A 15,616-nucleotide genomic window follows, 5' to 3' on the forward strand; every position below is an offset into this window, starting at 1 on the left:
TCTTCATCATCTCCAACACAATTACACATAATCATTCTTGCATTGCGGGTTAGTGATGAGTTCGATAACGTCCATGGAACGGAATTGAAGATTCCTAGTGGGTGAAGGTTTGTGGGGTTTGTTGGTGAATAAAATCTGCGGGTTTTGTCCTCCACGACGGGTGGTTCTTGGGGGTTTTTATCAAGAGGCGTTCATTGAGGATTCGGATGAGTGTAACGATTGAGGAACGGGGAGTTCAAGGAATCAAGACACTGCAGAAGGGAATCAAAGTGAAGCTCTTGGATAACCTTGATCTTGTTCAAGATTAAGGGGGAAGAAGATTCAAAGGATCGACATAATTGGTTTATCGTTTATCGCTTTGTTATCTTCTTTGTATATACTACTTTCAACATTAATGAAAGATTACCCAATTTCAATTTGGAATTGGGGGCAGACGTAGTCGTAGCGAGGACGGTCGACGAACTGCCTAAACAAATATCGTGTTCTTATCACTTTTATCCTTTTCTTTTTATTCTGCTCATAATTGGTATAATTGCTAAATTGATCAATGATTCAAGTGTTAAAATTGTGAATTAAAAGTTCTGCATAAACATCACAATTCACCACATCTTGAATCAGCATCAATTTGAATATTGTCACCAAGTGTTTGTCTATTTGCTTAAATCCACCTTACTGCATTGTAAATCAAAGTTTGTCAATCTAGAAGTTAATTGATATTCAGTTGTGACACGTATTGATTCGATAGCATATCTCCTTATCCGGAATTTCGAATATCTTGTGGTTTTGTAACACATATAACCCTTTGCAATAGCGGTCCGGAATAGACGCAAGTCGATTCAGAACCGCTTTTGCTATAGTCTGTAAAAATCCCGGAAAAACTGTGTTGGATCTATTCACCCCCCCTCTAGATCCTTAGGCCAGCGTCTAACAGTGTTAAATTAAATATTTGATTGTTATAACTAAAAAACAATTTGATATAATTTCAAAAATGTTTGGTTATTTTTTTTAAAAGAAAACAAAAGACCAAATACACATCTATTATGTTTATTTTTTTAATAATTACAATTTATTAACAAAACTAAATCAAATGAATAAGAAATAAATAAAAATATAGAATTAAAAAAAATATATAAAATTATAGAATCAATTCTACTTGGAATTCCTTCATTTAATAATTTTTTATAGAAACTAAATAATCCAACTATATTTAATGATTTCTTTCTATAAACCAAATGATCCAACTTTATTATTTTTTACTTCTAAATTTAGCTTTTGTGAAATATTAAAAAGAAAATCATACTATTTATAACTCCAATATTTTTACTATAACTCTAATATTTTTAATACTTAAATTATTTAATAATGATATTAAACATATAATATATTAACAAATACAGAATTTAAACCAAATTCATTTCAAATAATCTTAGTAACTTATATTTTAACAAGAAAATAAATAAATAAATTTCATTCAATACGTATAAAAGATAATATAGTAGACCTATGTAACGAATTGATGGACAATATCATCAGACCTATAAATTATGCATAAATTGATGTTACAACTGTCAAAAGTCTTTTTATAAAAAAATTAATAGAATTAAAAAAGCTGATAGTATAGAAGTCACAACAACTCATAACTTCTGGTAGTAAAATGCAAAACTGTTTTGCCATTACTTCTAGTCATGGCTGCCAACCTACCGCCTTTTTCTAATAAAAATTTCATAAGTGAACTTCTTCAGTACCTAAACGAAATAAAATAAGCCAGTAAACAAAATAAAATAAATATATTTATTATATAATAATCACGAAAACATGGCACATATGCTGCCACTAATTCAAATGAATTTTCATATCATCAATAGATTAGTAACAAACATCAAAATCATATATCTCGTGTTCCTTTGTGGCTGCTTCCCAGACTTTTTCATTCTGCACGAATAGCAGCATGAACCTTCTTGTAAGGTTCCTCAATTCCGTGATTTCCGTCAGCTTCTATCCCTTTCTTGATATATTGATGAAGTGAGTATGATATTTTTATGGTTCTTCTTCAATCAATGTCTACAAAATAATATATCAATGTTGATAAAAAAAGTCATCAAAACAACATATGATGAATTACTTAGCGACCAAATAAAAAAGATGGGCAAAAACACTAACAGAAGCATAAATCAAGTCCAAGCACAAGTTTAACAATTTACACATTACCTTCAATATTCTACATCTCTGTTTAAGATCTTGCAAATTCTTTTGCATATCTTCTGCAGCAGCTGCATCATTTTCGACCTTCATTGTCTTGTATCTGACTGCAAAGTTCAATCTAAGTTAGCATTTTAATGTTAAATTCATATCAAAGAAATTGAAATCTTAGACAACTTTTAACCCGCTGTCAGTGTGTATTACTTCTCCATGTTTCTTCTACATTTTAAAGGCATAGTCTCTATTTCTCTTTCTCTTTATGGTGCTAAGCAGTAAGTGAGTCAAGCTTTATTTCTAAACTCATTATCAGCTGCTTGACACTTTCAAGGGCAGTGTCTCTGAAATTAATAAAATGAGAGGTGGTGTCTCCACATTAAACAACAAAAAAAGGTAACTACTATTAATCCCCAAACCAAAGCACAAATCAATGGCACAAATCAATGGTAAAAAAGAATGATGCAAATATAAAATTTCATAATCTTATTCCAAAGAATATAATCTATAATAGTAAAGATATTAATTCATTAAGTTGTACATAAGCGAAAGAACTAAAGCATCATAAAACATAAATAGTTTTAGCTACTCCATGGAATCAAAACTGAAAGAATATTGGTTCGAAGTTTTCAATAGTTGCAGCAGAAAGATGATCGGTACTTCTAGAAGCATCAAAACTCACCACTTAATTTTTCCACCTATTACAAATAAGATATAAATTCATTAATTCAAACAAAATGTCTAAATTCAGAAGCCAATATATCAATATTTAAACAAATACTACATGTATATCATAAACCTCATCAATCCAAGTAGGATCTGAGTTCAATCAAAGGACAGGAATTTTGCCATCCATTAAATGGCGGGCCAGCGGAAGAGTTCCATCACCACCAGTTGCAACAACCAGGTCCAATTGTTTCCAAGCACTACTTTCCGTTCAACTGACTTTTTCTGCATTTTACAAAAAGACCACTTGAGTACTGATACTCTACCGCATACCACACGTTCAATAAGTATATTGGTAAACAACTATATCTTAAGCTTTTTCGAATAAAAAATTATTGCAACATGTTATTGGTGGTTCTGGTTGATTTTACTTTACCAGCGGTGGCAAAAGTGGCAGTTCAATGGCTTTGATAAATCCAATGCATCTAGCCCAATGTGTTTCCAATATCTACAACATTACCTATAGTACATGATATCCATAGTGAAAAGCCTCTGGTTCACGGGCCACTGATGTTGTGGGCACCCTATCGATCTGCAGTAGAATAAAATCTAGAAAGGAATAGCAAACAACATATTATGATCCATGAGTATGTCATTAAAAAATAAATTTGAAAAACTTCAAACCAAGCACGCGAGAATAGATTTACATAAATCAAGATACATGAAGTGATTTAAAAAACCACCGATGGCAGCCAACACTCACCACTGTTAAATGCAACCCTAAGTACTTGATTTTTTAGCTTCATGAGCAGCCAGTTAAAACAAAGTAGTAAGTTGTGGTTGATTGCTAGCTGTAGTAGCCGAAAGCCCTCGCATTGCTGCAATTGTTGACTCAACTTTGCTGCTAAATTATTTTCTCAGCTTTAATCATTATTAAAATGCAACAAACATAAAAGTTCAGTACACACTTTCTGCATCCACCTAGAAATATAGTGTTTCAAATATTTATATGGAACACATGAAAACCCTGAAAAAGAATTTATATTGCCCTATATGCTAATGTCTAAATCTAGATAGCACGTCAACATTCCATTACTCATGTGGTCATACGGTAAGCAACCGAACCTCGGACACGTTTCAAATAGAAGAACCATGTTTGGATGCCATATGCTTATCACAACTTCAATCTACATGAATAAAATGTCAAATAATAATTAATTGATTCATTTAAATAATATTTAATTTAATTCAATAATTTGCATACCTTGGTTGAAATTGCAACCATCCTTGAGCTGCACAGGGTTGCAACACTTTTATTGCAAATGCAGTGAGAACTAATTCAGCCCTATAGACTGGTCCATAACATACTTCACCAACTTCAGTGAGTTGGAAAAGTATTTTGTCGCTTCTTCTATTTCCTCAATAGTGTATCTTCGATACTGCATAATTATACAACCCAAAACAGTCATAGCACATATGCAATTTCAGAACCAAGTCACTGCTTATCCATGTCACAATTAAAATTCTCTTCCAATACAATAAGAAGCCATCACTTCATACACAATCCTACACACACACACACAAAATCCAGTTCAAGCCAAATTAGAGAAAAACAAAGGTATGTACATACATCTAATTCAATTTAGTGCATTTAAAAACCGATATCACCATATATTTGTATGCACAAATTCAAAAATTCAAACACAATGCCGGTTCCAATCACCTTTCCATGAGTATTCCCTTCATTTGCTAGCAGCTGCATCTCTTTTTGCTCTTTCTTTCACTTCATCCTCTGCAAATATCTGCAAACATAAGAATTAAAAGAGAAAACAATAAACCGAATTCAAATTTCAAATGATCATATTTAGATAAGAAAAACTCGGTCATACCCTGTTAGATTCAAAAGTCAGCGGTAAAACCCGATCAAGTCTAAATCCTGAAAAACAAACCTCCAAATCATCAAATCAACCACAAACCCAAACCCTTTATCAAATGTCAAAAACCACATAATTTAATTTTACCATTCACAAACCTTTCTGGCTACTGAGATGAAATCCTATATGATGTAGCCTTAATTTGATTCAATATATAGCAGAGAAAAGGGATGAAATAATTTGATTTATAAAAACAGTCGTGGAGATGAACAAATACACAGATCTAAACCTGAAACAAACATTAACCATAAGTAACAAAAGAATAAAAATCAGAAATAAACCCTCAAACATAACAATAAACTAATTAGATTTATGAAAACAACCATGGAGATGAACAAATACACAGATCTAACCCTAAAACAAACATTACCCATCATCATCATTGCACTTTCACCGAATCAAGCTTGGACAGAAACACACAATACAACAACACAAATCACCGATTCCGTATCACCATCATCATCAAACCAACAAACAACGAATTAGAAATCGAAAAGAGGAGAAGAAGACATTGAGACCGAGAGTTCGTCGGAGAAGAGAACTCGTATGAGTTCTTCGGCCGTCGGGTTTGTAATGGACGCGAGGTTGAGACGGCAGAGAACACGACTGAGAGAGAAAATGGAGCGCCGCCGCTGCATGTGTTGTTTCCGAACATGATGAAATTGAAGTTGGAGTGAAAGCGTTTTGAGTTTTGAATTTGTATTGAGATACGATACCTCGAGCGTTTCACTTTCTTATCAATTTATTTGCTCTTCCCCAAATATTCATGTTTATCGTGTAACCCTTCAAAGAAAAAATGATGTTTCAGCTTCTCACTCATTAAGACAAATGCATTTATTCATTTAATAAAATAATTAATTGAATAAAAAATAATAATATTAATTGAATTGAGAATAACTTTCCATTAATAGAATGTTTAGAAAATTTGAAAAAGTGTAACAAAGCACCATAGAGTGCCACATGTCTCACTTGCCAAAGAACTCTTATAGAAATATTATTATCTATGATTAATAGTTACAGTCTTTCTTAACCTTTGATACTATAAATTTTAATCTAATTATTATAAATGATTTATTAATAGACACAATCCATACTAAAAATATTTGGCACACTTACCGTAATAAATAAATTTTAAATTATTAAATAAATTTTTTTCTAACTTTTTTATAAAAACTCACACAACTAATATGATTTTATAAATCTTTCTTAAAAAAACTTATAAAAAAACATATTTTTAACGACAACCTTACCCAATAATATAAAGAACTATTACCAATGCGATGTCTATTATGCCTCATTTAACATTTACCGTTTAAATAATATTATGATATAAATAATATTATTGAAAGATTAATAAATAAATAACTAATAATTTCAATAATATTATGATACAAATAATACTATTGAAAAATTAATAAATAAATTAAAACTATTGATATTACGAGTGATTATAATAAAATAAAAGAGTACATATTTTATCCTATATTAAAAATTAGTATTTTATTTAAGAGGAGAAATATATAATTTTCGAAAAATACTAATTTACACGGGATAAACTTATTATCACACTAATGTAAAATAGTAATTTTAGTGAAAATACTAATTTTCCTCTTAAATAAAATACTAATTTTCACGATTATAAACTTATTATTTAAGAGTACATATTTTCGGAAATTAGTATTTTATTAAAAAATAGTTACACATTTTCACAATTATCCTAATTTTATGTTTGCAATTAATATCCTACTTTTATGTTTGCAATTGATATTATTTTTATATCATATATTTTCACATTTATGAAATAAATGTTTATAATGATAAAAATAAATAAAAAAACTCAAACTTTAAAGGGTTAGGTTCATCATCTATATAATAAAATGATTAAAATATTAAAATTTAAAAATTTAACTTATCAAATTCATTTCACATGTTTTATTATGTATTCAATATTTTATGCCTTATTTTGAAGTCTAAAAATAAATATACTTAAACGTAACACGGGAAAAGTGTATTATTTTTTAATTATTTACGTTACTACTAGGGAAATAAATTAGATAAATATTTATAAGTAAAAAGATACTACAAAATAAACATAAGTAATGTATGAATTAAATGACATTAAAAATATATGCTAATATAAAAAATTCATAATTATTTTATGATCACCAAAACTAAATTATTATATAAATATAAATATAAAATTTAATTACGGGTACCTTAGGTTCCACCCCGCCTCATACGCGCATAATGTATATATATATATATATATATATATATATATATATATATATATATATATATATATATATATATATATATATATATATATATATATATATATATATATATATATATATATATATATATATATATATATATATATATATATATATATATATATATATATATATATATATATATAAATTATTATATATACATATATGCATATCAATTTTATTAAATAAATCACTATTACATTTGTACTCAATTTAATTCAAGTCTTTGCTAATTTTTTAACTCAACAATAACGTCTTTAATTTTTTTATTAATGTTGTTAAAAAAAACTTAAAATCACATGATAAATTATAATTGTTTATGAATTTTTATTAGAAATGCTGGTAAATAGTATGGGTATCGGTACTTAGATACCTCTATAGGGCACGGGAACAGGCTCAAACATTGGTGACCACGTGGATATGGCGTCAAGTACGGAGATTTTTCAAACTGCAGGTATGGAAACAAGTACTATAGTACCCTATCCATACCCATGTAATTTGTTATGTGATTATCTTTCTTTTGTTAAAAAGAATATTTAAATCTTTTCAATGTATTTAGTATAAAGAGATATAAATCACAATTAATATTATTAATAAATTACATATGACATTAGACTACAACTATCTATCAACAACGTAATTGTGTTTTCTATTATTTATATAATTAATACATATAAAGTTTTTCACTGACTCATAATAGTTAGAACATCAAAATACTTACAAATTTTATATATACAAAAATTATAAACACCAATTTATTATCGTTTTTAAAAACAATACAAAATTTTGGTTAATTAAATTTGACTTTCTTTATTACATTTTGAAAACAAATGCGCGTATCAATCTTCCTTCATATCTTCATATTTATCTTTTCATATAATTTTTATTCAACTATCCTATTTTATTTTATATACAAAGTAAACCATCTAAAATAATTATATGATTGATTCAAATATTTTTATATATGAAATAATATATTTGATATGTAAATTTATTTTAATCAATTAATATTAACGGAAACATGAATTTAGTGATGAAAATATTGAATATTAACGGGAATATGAAATTACTGATCAAAATATTGAATATTAACGGGAACATGAAGTTACTGGTCAAAATATTAAATAATAACGAAAACATGAATTTAATAACGGGAACATGAAGTTACTCATAAAAATATTGAATATTAATAAGAACATGAAGTTACTGATCAAAATATTAACATTAGCGGAAACATGAAGTTACTAATCAAAATATTGAATATTAACTGGAACATGAAGTTACTGATAAAAATATTGAATATTAACAGAAATATGAAGTTACTGATAAAAATATTAATATTAACGGGATCATGAAGTTACTGATCAAAATATTTAATAATAACGCAATCATGAATTTACAAAAAAAGAAACGTGAACTTACTCATCAAAATATTAATATTAGCAAAAACATGAAGTTACTAATCAAAATATTGAATATTAATGGGAGCATAAAGTTACTGATAAAAATATTTAATATTAACATAAGTATGAAGTTACTGATCAAAATATTAATAATAACGGGAGCATGGAGTTATTAACGAAAACATGAAGTTACACATCAAAATATTGAATCTTAACGAAAGCATGAAGTTATTGATCAAAATATTGTATATTAACGGAAACATGAAGTTATTGATCAAACTATTGAATATTAACGGGAACATGGAGTTATTAATTAAAATATTGAAAATTAACGGAAAGTGATGTTAATATGTTGAAACAATGTAGGGTCCTGTTCTTATTCAGCCTTCACTTATATGGGTCTTTCAAGAAATAGTCCATTTATTTTATGGATTATAATCCATTCTTTTTCTTTACACCTATTATTTTTCAATGCAACCTCTACATTTCTTAAATGCACTCTTAATTATAGTGTTCAATTTACAACAATATCAATATTATTTTCTTGATTACTTTTTATTTTTACTATTTGATTTTTTTTACATTATTATTTTTCTAACTTTTCTTCTAAATCAATTTTTTTTATTAATACCTTTTATTTAGCTCATTCCAAATGCGCGAAACAGACGGGTACCCGTGCGAACGCACGGGTATCACACTAGTTTTTTTTTTTTAAAAATAGACAAAAAAAAATATACCTTGAAGATGAACACGCTTTAGATTTGAACTCCTTAGTAACTTAAGTTGATAACAATGATTCATGTGGTTGGGGAATGATTCGAAGCTTTCTTTAGAGGAGTTCAAGAGTTTTGGGAGTATCCAACAAAAGGTGAAAAACACCAACATTAAAGTTGTCCTAAATTCAATTTGGATAGCCTTAATTTGGTGTACTTGGAATATGAGAAATAATATGATTTTTGAAGACGGCATCTTTAGCTTCGACGAGGTGATTTCAAACATTATGTTTTTTTCTTGGAGATGGGCTAGCAACAAGGATCTTCCTAGTAGGATAAACTTCTATGATTGGTATAAATTTCCTTTACTTTGTATCAAAACAACCTAGTGTATCTTCGATGTAAGGGTTGCACCCCTAGTGCGATATCTTATAATCAATCGCTTATTAAAAAATAAACAATGATATCTAAAATCAAAAAATTAAAATTAAAATTATTAATAAATATCTTATATAAATTAGACATAAAAAAATATAAAATGAAACATACTTATTTTCAAGGGATGAAATTTAGTTTTAAAAAATTTAAGATGAAGGTTTTGAAGATTTAATAAAGAGAATTGAGTGTTAAATAAGATGAAGAAGAAAGGTTGAAGAAAGATTTTGCAGATGTGTGGGAAAATAAGAGGTTGAAGCATTTATAAAGAAAACAATTAGTGAGAGTTGGCTCCCCACATATTTTTAAGATTCATATTTTGTTTGAGACAACCCTAGCAAATTCAACGGTCATGTTTCTCATGAAAAAGAAAACTTGGTTAGGATTTTATTTATATTCGAAACATCTCACAAAACAAAATGTGAATGAATGAGTCTTTCTGAGGAAAAATAATACATGACTTAGCTATGAAAATGTCCCGTCCTAGCTAATAGAGAGCTACTTTTCAAATCCTCTACTTGTGTTTCTGATACCGAACACAAAGAGTTATTAAATATGAAAGTACATAAAGATTAACATATGATATTACCAAGTAAATCAGCACAAATAATACAACTTTTATATATATATATATATATATATATATATATATATATATATATATATATATATATATATATATATATATATATATATATATATATATATATATATATATATATATATATATATATATATATATATATATATATATATATACATATATATATATATACATATATATATATATATATATATATATATATATATATATACATATATATATATATATACATATATATATATATATACATATATATATATATATACATATATATATATATATATATATATATATATATATATATATATATATATATATATATATATATATATATATATATATATATATATATATATATATATATATATATATATATATATATATATATATATATATATATATATATATATATATATATATATATATATATATATATATATACATACTTAGCGACTATGAATTGGTTGAATTGGATCAGGTGTTGATGGCATCGGATCACGTGGAAGGGACTGCAAATAAAGCTCATCAAATTTCCCCGCCATCAATAGTTCATCTTGCAAAAGAGAGCTATGAAAATGTCCCGTCCTAGCTAATAGAGAGCTACTTTTCAAATCCTCTACTTGTGTTTCTGATACCGAACACAAAGAGTTATTAAATATGAAAGTACATAAAGATTAACATATGATATTACCAAGTAAATCAGCACAAATAATACAACTTTTATATATATATATATATATATATATATATATATATATATATATATATATATATATATATATATATATATGTATATATATATATATATATGTATATATATATATATATATATATATATATATATATATATATATATATATATATATATATATACATATATATATATATACATATCTATATATATATACATATATATATATATATATATACATATATATATATATACATATATATATATATATACATATATATATATATATATATATATATATATATATATATATATATATATATATATATATATATATATATATATATATATATATATATATATATATATATATATATATATATATATATATATATATACATACTTAGCGACTATGAATTGGTTGAATTGGATCAGGTGTTGATGGCATCGGATCACGTGGAAGGGACTGCAAATAAAGCTCATCAAATTTCCCCGCCATCAATAGTTCATCTTGCAAAAGCCTACAATCGACTCCCAGTTGGGAAGAAACGACCAGAACAAAGAAAATGATCATTAAAACTGTAAAAAGGATCATCCTGGTGTTATAAGATAAAGCCATGCTCATGATCGGTATTGAGATCTTTAATTTGGACGTAAAAGTTTATTTGATATTAAGCACTGAGATCTGAGGACATGAATGATATGTTTTGGAACGCACATACGTATATATAGTAGGAAACCTTCCTTGCCTGAAGTACTTGTTTTTGAAATTCGTTTAGCCTGACTAAGTATTAATTCATATGGTTTGAACCTAGAATGTTGAAGGAATCAAACGTGTGTAAATTGGGCACCAAAACTAAACATGATGTGGAGATGGTCAATTAGAATATTAGATGATTCGACTAGTTGCTAAAAAAAATCTGACTATGAATTGTGGAGAACTAAACTTCCAAAGACATAAAGTCAAAGCTGAAAGCAGATAGAACGAGGATAACATGTGAGGAAAATAAGTTTTGATTGATATGTGTATGAAAACAATATTTTTGAGTGATTTACATATGCATTTCACATAATGTATACCTTATGTTTTTCATATATATATATATATATATATATATATATATATATATATATATATATATATATATATATATATATATATATATATATATATATATATATATATATATTACATCCCGGATTTTTATTAGGCTGTACAGTGACGTACAATCAGGAATTTTTATGAGGTTAGGAGGGAAAGTTCCGTACCCACCCTGGACCAAGTGAGATGAATGCATACATCATGTTTTACATAAATGAATTAGCGTAGACATGCATTCTACTAACTATGTTGATTTTGATAATTCTTGCTATTACTTTTGTTAAAGTATGTCTTAAAAACCTTTTTAATGAAGAGAAAGAAAACATATTTTGAAATTGCCAAAAATTAGAAAACCGAAAAATAATTTAGTTCGAGCGATTTACGAGTATCGGGTTCGTCGGTTCGGCTCATTGATCCATTCATTAATGTTATAATATTTTGTATTAATTTAGAGATCATATGAATTAATATAAAAAATTATAAGATATTTATAATACTCTAAAAAGATATTATAAAATATATATTTATGATATTCTAAAAGATATTATAAGATATATATTTATAGTAGTCTAGATATTGTAATATATTTATAATATTTGAGAGATATTGTATGAGATTATAATAATATCTTTTAATTCTAACAATTAAGGAGATGTGTTTTGGGATTTGTTGGATTTTGGCTATTATAAATATGTATCTCTTCTATTATTAGAGTGTGACAATCTTAGAGCTTACAACAACAAGGGAGAATAAATGTTTTGGAAATTCCAAGAGAAAACTTAGAAAGGCAAAGGTTTTTGGGAAACCTTTTGGAGTTATCTAAGGTGATTGGGAAATATTTCTAAACACCTTGAATTTGAGTGATTCTTATATTGAGAGTTAGAGAGGTTGAGAAACACTTGAGTAGAAAACATGGTTTGTTCTTTGGGAACTATGAAGACTATTTTCTTGTAACTCATATGTAATCTCTTGTAACAACTTTCTGAGTATAGTGAATTGGAGAGCTGCCCTCTCTTTCCCAGAATAGATCGTTTGATCAAATTGGGTAAACAAACCTTCGTCTTTTTCTCGTCTTATTCGGTTATATTATCTGTGTAGGAATTATTATTGCTGTAGACCATTTATGTTGGTTGCTACTTTTCTTTGCCTCACAAATTGATATTGAATTTTGTCGTAAGTAACAACAAGGTTCACAACAACTTAATGTATATGATGTAATAGTTATGATCAAGGCATTGATTGTTTATTGGGTAAAAAACTAGGTGACCATAAAGTGTACCTTACGAGTGTGTGATTCTTTGACAACTCCTTTGATCCTTAACATGAAAGTTTTTGTTTTTGAAAAGTTACAACCTTTAGCTAATTTTAAAAGAAAAACAATGTCCATACCTTGTCTTAGGCTATGTTTGGATAGTTTAAAACTAACGGAACAAAATGGAGCGGAATGGAAAATAATGGAGCCGAATAGAACCGAACATAAATTTCATTCCATTGTTTGGATATTTTACGATGGAGCGGAACTAATATCTCATTCCACTGTTTGGATATTGGACGGAACATAATGCATTATAACTTTTTTATTCAATTTTTATCCTTTATTTTAAAAATATTATTAATTATATATTTAATTTCTATACAAATAAGAGGAATCCTCAAATTTTAACTATCAAATATGAATCTATTATAATATATAGGCTAAATTACAGTTTTGGTCCCCCTATTTGTCTCAACTCACGAAAATAGTCCCCCTATTTTTTTAAAACAATTTTGGTCCCCTTTTCCCACTTTCGCTCCAAAAAACGCTGAGTTGTCATCTATTTTAATACGTGGCATTTTATTTTTGTTTTTGTGTGTCCATGTCATATTATAATTAAAATTAAATAATTTTTATTTTATGAGATTTTAGTTTATTTAAAGGAGAAACATCTCCCTCATCGTGAAATTGGTTTCTAGGGTTCCACTGTAACTTCTCACGTAAAAAATTCCCCATATCCATTGACGTTCCACTGCACCATCTTGCTTCATAACTCATTTAATGGCATCTGAATCATTTAGCATCGCAAGCAATCTCTCTCATTCTAGGACGAAGAAGATGCAATGTTATTGTGGGTTGGACTCACCACTTGTCACTGCTTGGACATCACATAATCCAGGTCGAAGGTTCAATGGTTGTGGGTTATACAAGGTATTGAAAAATCCCTAATGTTTTAATGTTAGTTTCACTCTTCTCATCTTCTCAATCACTGATAAATGTTCGTGGGTTACCTAGTTACAGGGAAGGAAAGGCTGCGCATTTTTTGAGTGGTTTGATGAGCAATTGACGGAACGTTCAAATGAGGTCATTCATTCATTAATGAAAAAAGTTAATGATTTGAAGAAGATTGATGTTGTGGTGAAGAAGACAGATGACATGTTGAAAAAGAAAGTCAAGTTTTTAGTTATATTATTAATTTTGTCCTGGGTTCTGATTTCTTTGTTGAGCATAAAAGTAGTGGTTGGCTAATGTAATGTTAGTGTAATATTAGGTCTAATGTTAAAACTAGTATCGGTTTAATGTTAATGTAGTGTTTAATGAGATTGTATTGTGATAACCTCATAATATTAATGGAATAACTTTGTTCAAACTGTTTAATTTCTTGTGTATGCATTTGGTTCAAATTGGTACAGCCCCTGTGTATGAATTTGATAATTTCTTCTCATCTGCTTACAGTACAGTCCCTCATGGTTTAAACTGGTTCAAACTTGTATAATTACTTGTGACAGCTTGTGACATAAACATTGATAAAACTTTGACCAAAATATTGATCAAACAGCCCCTATCATGACCAAACTTTGTTAAATCCATTGGTTTTTACCAAACTGTGAACAAAATGTGATAAAAATATTGTGAATATCAGTATAAATTTTAGACCTCAAAGCTTAATCAAATGACATTAAAGATCATGTATGGATCCAGTACATATTCAAAAAATTGCCAAAAACATTTTGGTCCACTGCAAGTACATAATTCCTATCTACTTAGTACATTGCCCAAAAGGATTACACACAAAGAACTACTTAGTACATAATTCCTATCTACTTGTTTCTTGTGTTTGTGGCGCTTGAGATCCTTGCGTCAAAACGGTAGGTGCTTCGGTGGTTGATGCTTTCTTTTGTTTCTTGGTCTTGTTTCCTCCTTTGTTTAATGTTTTATTTTGTTTCTTTGTCTTGTTACTTCCTTTGGGTAATTGTCGATCCGTCGCAGTCTTGCCTTTGCATGTTCTTAAATTGTGCCAAAAATTCCCACAACTTTTGCATTTAACTGTTGTCAAATTCCTCGGCAACATATTGCTTGAAGTGGGTTCATCATTAGCTTTGTTTCTTTTCTTCTTGGGTCTACTGGGGGCTTTTCTCATGACCGGTGGATTAATTGGTTCCCCTTCAGCTATTGGCCAAAGTCTTGGACCATTGGATGGTAGAACAATGTAAGAATATGTTGCCATGAAACTTGTTTTTCTGTTCACATCAATTAAACAATATCAGTCCATAGCATAAGCATAATAGTTCCATAATATAGTAGCAGTAATAACAATCCATAGCATAAGCATAATAGTTCCATA

The 15,616-nt window shown here is 27.9% G+C and overlaps 2 long non-coding RNA genes across 3 annotated transcripts; both read right to left on the minus strand.

Moving 5' to 3' along the window:
- Positions 1-1,936: 1,936 nt before the first annotated feature.
- LOC131619231 (uncharacterized) lies at positions 1,937-2,665 on the minus strand. The gene is made up of 3 exons (XR_009288933.1): positions 2,404-2,665; positions 2,209-2,306; positions 1,937-2,061 (listed from the first exon to the last, which is right to left on the minus strand). It is a non-coding gene; the product is annotated as an uncharacterized LOC131619231 (long non-coding RNA).
- Positions 2,666-4,123: 1,458 nt separating this feature from the next.
- Positions 4,124-5,534, minus strand: LOC131619234 (uncharacterized). Of its 2 annotated transcripts, XR_009288935.1 has the most exons (5): positions 5,164-5,534; positions 4,892-5,022; positions 4,749-4,795; positions 4,583-4,651; positions 4,124-4,425 (listed from the first exon to the last, which is right to left on the minus strand). It is a non-coding gene; the product is annotated as an uncharacterized LOC131619234 (long non-coding RNA). The 2 variants fall into 2 exon arrangements; XR_009288934.1 differs by having other exon boundaries at positions 4,892-5,534.
- Between the last annotated feature and the right edge of the window lie 10,082 nt (positions 5,535-15,616).

This window comes from Vicia villosa, linkage group LG1, assembly GCF_029867415.1.
Source record: "Vicia villosa cultivar HV-30 ecotype Madison, WI linkage group LG1, Vvil1.0, whole genome shotgun sequence".
In the NCBI taxonomy this organism is placed as follows: domain Eukaryota; kingdom Viridiplantae; phylum Streptophyta; class Magnoliopsida; order Fabales; family Fabaceae; genus Vicia; species Vicia villosa.